This window comes from Cololabis saira, chromosome 7, assembly GCF_033807715.1.
Source record: "Cololabis saira isolate AMF1-May2022 chromosome 7, fColSai1.1, whole genome shotgun sequence".
NCBI classification, from domain to species: Eukaryota; Metazoa; Chordata; class Actinopteri; order Beloniformes; family Belonidae; genus Cololabis; species Cololabis saira.
In genome coordinates, this window is record NC_084593.1 from 29089975 (window position 1) to 29098270 (window position 8296).

An 8296-nucleotide genomic window follows, 5' to 3' on the forward strand; every position below is an offset into this window, starting at 1 on the left:
CATCTACTGTTTCAGATGAATAATCTGACAACAAGGTTAAAAGTTTTTACATTTACGCTCTGCTCTGGTCTGTGCATTGATAGAGGAATCACTAAGACTTTCTAACCAGTGCTCGCTGGAGGGGATGTTTGAGGAAACTTGGCACTGCATCTTTATTTTCCTGGGGGCGATAATTTAAGTCATGACCCACCGCAAATGGTGTATGACAAAAAGTAGGCCAAAGAAAGAAAAGCAGAGATAATTTCCAAGCTTATATTTTCTAGAAATACTATTTCTAATGACGGACATGCGGCTGCTACAGACGGAATCACTGACATGTCAGTCATTGCCGCTCCACTCCTACATGGAGGAAGTGGAAAGCAAAGCACTTCATTCCTTCAGAAGAAATACGCAGAGTAACTTGTTTAGAGATGTGGACGACATCGTGGTCAAGATTCAAATAATTTGTTCAGTAGAGAGGACGCAAACAATGACTCCACAAATCTTTGTCACGCCCCTGGAAAGTCAGCTCCTCGGGTCAAGACCCAGCGGTCCACCTGCACTTCAGGAATAAGTGTCAATCTTTTAAAGACCCAATGTACATATTCTGAACAGAGAAAGTGGGTGGTTTAAGAGAGAGGTGAAAGATTCCAATGTTTCTTATGAGGAAAAAGCAAATGAGTTGTCCAACACAACCAGATGGTTTCACTGCCATTCACACCTTGATTCAGGTGGGTCAGTGGTTTACAGGAGCAAATGTCCCAACAACAGTTTTATAAACTGTTTTATAAACTGTTGTTATAACCCCAAACCTCCTAAAATTGAGAAAAGTTAAACTTTTGAGACTTGAACATTAGCATCAATCCATCAATCAAATTACATGTGTGCAGCCGAGGTGCACGCCAGTAAAATCATAGATGGAACAGGGAGAAAAAGCGTATTATTGCTATGTGCAGTCAGTCAGCCCATCTTATGTGGCCAACACCTTTGGCCACATCATGGAGCAGAGAAGGAGCAGAGATAGTGGGTGAATCTAACACGGATTACATTTGTGTGGTGGTGGACGATTTTTTCTCTGTTCAGAGGCATTCAGGCAAAGCTCTCTCACAAGCCTGGGATATTCCCCCACTGCTCGTGTTTCTGATAAACACAAGGCATCCAGGAGTGACGAGAGGCACATCACCTGTGCAAACCATTGATAACTGGCACTGCCGTGGCCAAATCTGCTGTTGCAGGACTGTGTCGAAGCCTGTGAAACCTGACAAACACCCAGCCTCCCCGTGCACCTAGCAAAAAGGAATTTTACTCATTGTTTATTGATGACACATCCACTGTGGAGAGCTGCTGCAAACGTCCCTGTGTGAGTCTGCCGTTGATGCTCGGATGCAAAAAGTTTTAAAATCTCTGAGCTCTGGTGCCTGGTTTGAAGTGCTTTCATTTGTGGTCGGAGCAAGGAGCCCCCTCTACCGTACCGCATGTCGGAAAACTTTAGTTTAGACCTCATCAGAGTCAGCCCAGTCACTTTAGGAGAAGTAAGAGGTAGTTTTGACAGAAGTTGCACATCACACTTTATGTCTCCTCGGGGTGTTCAGGCAAACACGTCCACCTTCATTTAACACAACTACAGCTGTTGTCAGACAAGTCGGCAGTTTCCCCACACATTCAGAGGAGAGGGGGAGGGAAGTGGGGGCTCCAGATATGAAAAATTAATTGAAACAAGCATTTTGCAAGATCTTTCTTTCTTTCTTTCTTTCTTTCTTTCTTTCTTTCTTTCTTTCTTTCTTTCTTTCTTTCTTTCTTTCTTTCTTTCTTTCTTTCTTTCTTTCTTTCTTTCTTTCTTTCTTTCTTTCTTTCTTTCTTTCTTTCTTTCTTTCTTTCTACTCCACACTGTACATTCCTCTGTTTCTGTGAGGTTGGTCTCATCACTGCTCAGCTCCACAGTTCACTTGTGATTTCAGATTCCGAGCCAGTGCAGATACATGTGCCTCATCGTCAGCAGTGCATCTCTCTTGGCTGTGAAGGCAGAAGGCTACTGAAGCAGTGAGTACAGAGATAAGATTTCAGGCCGACAGCAACAACATTCACGCTCTGATTCCAGATCTATTGCAGCAGAACACATTTGAATAGTTACCAGAAAAAATACACGGCTGTTTAAAATAATGGCTTCTGCGTGGCTGTAAAACTGTTTTCTCTCTTTCTTTTAATGCAAAATGTTATATTAGTTTAATATCTTAAAATGCAAAATGAACATTGAAATAATTGTTCTATCAAATAAGTGCTCCAACATACGGTGTAATAAATTAAACAGATATTATTCATATCTGAGTAATTGTTTCAGAGTTCATTTATCTGAGATGTTGTATTCATCCACAAGAGACGCCTCACGCTTTGTGACTCATTAAACAGAGCGTAGACGGGCAGGAAGGGTGAATTCTAACCAGGCGAGCACATATGGGACATTAACAAATGGATACACACGAGAACAAGCCATTAAAGTCCTTGTTTAGAATGTGTCGCTGGCTGTTAAGAAAACGTATGAGCAGGCACTTGTGCAAATTCTCAGGCAAAGTGTGCGTGTTTGTTTTAAATTAGGTTTTCCTGCTGGGATCATATTTGTTGTGTTGTTAATCTGGCTTTGATGACATTTTATGTGTCATAGCCACTTGCCTCTTATTTGAGCGTAATCTACAAATTCATGAGCAATTCAGCGTGAATCCCCACCACACAGCTGCGACAGAGAGGACAAGCTCAGATGTGACACATTTATCTAAAAGGGGAGGAAAGAAATCAAGGTCCAAATGCAGCTGCAAGCAGTGGTCTTTGGTTACCTGGCAGATCCGTCTGGAACCCAACCTGCAGGACTTAAAAACAATGGAAGTCTTTTATAAGTATTTGAAATTTCTGATTTTTAGATCAGTTGGATCAGCCGCCTCTTTACAGGAGATTTCACAAAATGTGGGGAGCTCCACGCACTGAATCGTGATTCATTCTGACCAAATCTGTCCATCCGACTTCATATCTGATCTCGTCACTGAAGGGACATTTTACAGACGTACTGTCAGAGCTGAAGCAGAGCCGGCCATGAGGACCTGGGCGGGGCCTGGGGGGCCTCAGGGCTCCGTGGGAGTTCAGTCCCAGAACAGGGCTGGGGACAGTTAGTCAGTCTGGACACGTCAAGGTCAACTCGGGGGAGGCTTGAGTGGGCAGGGCCAGCTCTCAGGGCTGGCAGCCAAAAAACAGGAGGCTGCCCTCCAGTTAGCCCCAGTAGATAGCCCGGTAGTAGCTTCACATTCTTCCAGACCAGGGGTTGGCAACCCAAAATGTTGAAAGAGCCATATTGGACCAAAAACACAAAAAACAAATATGTCTGGAGCCGCAAAAAATGAAGAGTCTTGTATGAGCCTAAAGGCCTTGACACACCAACCCGACTTCCCCCGCTCTCTGCCGACTGCTGTGTCGGCTCGCGTCGGCTGTGTCGGGCTGTGTCGGGCTCTGTCGGGCTCACTAGACACACCGCAAATACGACACCCGACGGCGAACTAGCACGTACGTTCTGCGCATGCGTGAGAGGTAATTCCCCTCCATACCAGCAGGCAGCGGTAGTCTGTATTCAGGGGCTCAAGGAGGGGGACAGCGCTTTTTTTTCAAAGCTTTATTGAGAAAACACAAGTGCAGACAAACAAAGCTCTGACCAGAACAGATCTGATCAAAACAGACAAACAAAATTCTGTGTAGAATTACTGCTGGCTGAAATAAATCATTTAGGAAGATAAATGTTGGTTTAATAGATGAAATCAGTTGTAGCTACGGCTGTTAAGTAATTTGCTCCGAAAATTTCGGGATTTTCTGCCTGCCGGCTCCGGAGCTGATTTATGGTTCCACGTTAAATCGACGCAGAGCCTACGGCATAGGGTACGGCGTAGGGTACGGCGTAGGGTACGGCGCGCGTCGCCGCGTAACCTACGCCGTAGGTTCTGCGTTGGTGTAACGCAGAACCATAAATCAGCCTTTATTCTGGTGAGGTTTGAAAAAGACAAGCGAGTGATTATGTACATTCACTGAGTGAATATTATGAAAGTAAAATATTTATTTCTCGCTAGAAATGTTTTTTTTTTTTATTCAGTCCGCAAATGACGACGAAAAGCATTCTGGGAAATTCTGGGAACAGCCAATCACAGAGTGAGTTGTTTGACCGACGGCCGACGCCGATTCAACATGTCGAATTGGCTGAAAAGCTCCCGACGGGTGCCCGACCTGTGGCGACGTGCGGGACACACCGGGGAAACTACAGACGAGCACCGACGGCCTGACGGCCGATTTTCGGCTTGGTGTGTCAGCCCCTTTAGAATGAGGCAACACATGCTGGATACCTATATTAGTTATAACTGGGTCCTCGGCTGCAAATGTAGCATGCTAATGTCTTTCCACATGACTCTTTTTGTTACGCGAATCTATGGAAGAATATTAGGGTCAGGCAGGAGACTGGGGACATCGTTGGACGGTGGAAGGAATACTTCGAGGATCTCCTCAACCCGACTGACATGCCTTCCACTGAGGAAGCAGAGAGTGGGGACTCTGAGACGTGCTCATCCATCACCCAAGCCGAGGTCACTGAGGTGGTTCATAAGCTCCTCAGTGGCAGGGCACCGGGGGTGGATGAGATTCGCCCTGAGTACCTCAAGTCTCTGGATGTTGTAGGGCTGTCTTGGTTGACTCGCCTCTACGACATTGCATGGAGGAAGGGGACAGTACCGCTGGAGTGGCAAACCTGGGTGGTGGTCCCTCTTTTTAAAAAGGTGGACCGGAGAGTGTGTTCCAACTATAGGGGGATCTCACTTCTCAGCCTCCCTGGGAAAGTCTACGCCAGCCAGGGTACTGGAGAGGAGAATACGGCCGATAATTGAACCTCGGATTCAGGAGGAACAATGCGGTTTTCGTCCCGGTCGCGGAACACTGGACCAGCTCTACACCCTCCGCAGGTCGCTCGAGGGTTCATGGGAATTTGCCCAACCAGTCTACATGTGCTTTGTGGATCTGGAGAAGGCATTTGACCGTGTCCCTCGTGCCATTCTGTGGGGGGTGCTCGGTGAGTATGGAGTCCGGGGCCCTCTACTAAGGGCTGTCCGGTCTCTGTATGATCGAAGCAGGAGTCTGGTTCGCATTGCCGGCAGTAAGTCAGACTTGTTCCCGGTGCATGTTGGACTCCGGCAGGGCTGCCCTTTGTCACCGGTCCTGTTCATAATTTTTATGGACAGGATTTCTAGGCCCAGCCAGGGGCCGGAGGGAATCCGGTTTGGGAACCACAGGATTTCGTCTCTGCTTTTTGCGGATGACGTTGTCCTGTTGGCTTCATCAGACCGGGACCTTCAGCATGTGCAGGGGCGGTTTGAGGCCGAGTGCGACGCGGCAGGGATGAGAATCAGCACCTCCAAAACCGAGGCCATGGTTCTCCACCGGGAAAGGGTGGCGTGCCTTCTCCGGGTGGATGGAGAAGTCCTGCCTCAGGTGGAGGAGTTCAAGTATCTCGGGGTCTTGTTCACGAGTGAGGGAACGATGGAGCGTGAGATTGACAGACGGATCGGTGCAGCGTCCGCAGTTATGCGGTCGATGTACCGGACCGTCGTGGTGAAGAAGGAGCTAAATCGAAAGGCGAAGCTCTCGATTTACCGGTCAATCAACGCACCTACCCTCACCTATGGTCATGAACTTTGGGTAGTGACCGAAAGGACGAGATCGCGGATACAAGCGGCCGAGATGAGTTTCCTCCGCAGGGTGGCTGGACGCTCCCTTAGAGATAGGGTGAGGAGTTCGGTCACCCGGGAGGAGCTCGGAGTCGAGCCGCTGCTCCTTCACATTGAGAGGAGTCAGCTGAGGTGGCTTGGGCATCTGTACCGGATGCCTGAATCCGAGGTTCAACTATCGGCCGTATTCTCCTCTCCAGTACCCTGGCGTAGACTTTCCCGGGGAGGCTGAGAAGTGTGATCCCCCTATAGTTGGAACACACTCTCCGGTCCCCCTTTTTAAAGAGGGACCACCACCCCGGTTTGCCACTCCAGCGGTACTGTCCCCTTCCTCCATGCAATGTCGCAGAGGCGTGTCAACCAAGACAGCCCTACGACATCCAGAGACTTGAGGTACTCAGGGCGAATCTCATCCACCCCCGGTGCCCTGCCACTGAGGAGCTGATACTCTTCCGTACAAATCTTCGTTAACAGAAATGTTTAAATTTAATATATTTATTCTACACATTTTTGTTGTTTTTTGTTGTTTGTGTCATGTTTGTCCTCCTACAGAAACCATATTAAAACAAAAAATATATTTCCCTCCCCCATCTATTTCCATTTTAAAACATTTTTAAAAAGCTCCAGGGAGCCACTAGGACGGCGCTAAAGAGCCGCATGCGGCTCCAGAACCGCGGGTTGCCGACCCCCGTTCTAGTCCAACTCACAACCAGTCAGCTGTCTGTTCGTACAGTTTACAGCACAACAAGCCATGTTTTCGTTTTTTGTTATTCACATAAATGATTATCATTTGTTAGGTCTAACTACAGCAAAGAAGTCACAAAAAAAGAATCATCATCTGGGCAGATCTTCTTTCTTGTGTGGTGTCTGACAACAATTGCGCAATTCATCTGTAAATTTGAACTGGACTCGGCCGTATGAGGACCTCCCAGAACTTCTGCACTTGAGGTTCTTGTGAAATAAATGCCCTGGCCAAAACAGACACTCTGAGAAAACAAATACACTACTATTATTGCAGGGCATGTGAAGGCCATCACACAGACGCTGGAGAGCCTGACAGTGTTTCTGACACACCTTCATCACACCAACCAAGTAATCCCGGTGCTTTACTGTCCCACCCCAACGTGCAATTTCATTGGCTCGTACTTGATGTGTAGCTGTAACTTGATTGGATAACGCGTGTGCCAGCATCTGAGAAGTTCAACTTTTCTACACTTCTTTAGAAGCAACTGACCCACAGTCGAGTTGGGCTATGCTTGATATCATCCCATTCGGAGTCAATGCACAGAAACGATGCTGACACAGACAAGTCGAATGTATGATCAAGCCGTTATCCTTCTTAGGGCCACACAGGTCCCAATACAAACTTCAGATTCTCTCCTACTGTCTAGTTAGATGGTCCAATCATCCTATTGTCTTTTCGTAATAAAGGAGGAAACCAGATTGGTGGAGGAAACCCTTACAAGCTCAATTAGAAAATGTAAACTCCCACACATCCAAGTGCTTTTTGTGCACTTTACGCATACAAGTTTAGATGATGAGATATCAATCTATGTCAACCACATGCTATAATATTGTTATACATTTTTCTACACTGTTATCTGACAGAGAGTGAAGCTATTGGTAAATCATCACCGGCACAACAAACACAAATCACTGCGGACTCATGTTTTCACTCTTTCACTCTAATGTGTTAAACAAAAAGAATCTGTCATATAGCGCCATTTAAATGCCGACTTGTGAAGAATTAGGTTCGAATAATTTTAAAAAAACTGAAAAACATGTAAGTCTTTTTGTTTTTAAATTTCGACGACTAAATATCTTTAATCTCAAATGTAGTCACACTGTCTTTAATCACGTGTCACCTTCTTTAAATCTCTTAATCGATTTAGCCTTAAACCTGCATTATTAAGTTAACTCTAAAGCAGGATTCATAGGTACTTCTAGGCTCCCTATTGTATCTTAACTGGGATTTGAGGCTCTTGTAATGTTTTTCAGAAATGCTTCTTAGACCATTCCCTGATTTCCATTACCATTACCCGATTAGGACATGCACTCCGGGTGTGTGGTGAGACTCCCACCGCACTGCAGCTGTGTGTCTGGTTGACCTTTTTTCAAACACGAGGTAAGCATCAGAGAGGCTGTTCACAGCAAAAACATGAACTGAAAACATTTGATGGTCCCCTGCTGAGCTCATATGAACAACAATACAGCTGCTGAAGATTGTGCAGACAGTAGAGATGTTTGGCTCACTATAGGTCCGGGTAGGGTTGCCACCTTTCAGAAATAGAAATAAGGGACGCCCTGGAGCCAAAAAATAGCCCCAAAATTTCTAAACTGAATAAAAATGTGTTTATTTTATATGAAAAAACTAAATGCTTTGATTTAAAGTTTAAAGTGCTTTAATAGCATTGAACTTGCATGACTGTAGAGACAGACAACCATGTAGCAACTGAAATATCCTCCTATGCTACGTATGTCCACATCAGCCAAGATGTAATATAGCCTACAGGTGAAGAATATGGTGTAAAAGTTAATTTATTTCAATAATTCAACTAGAATATGGTGTAAAAGTT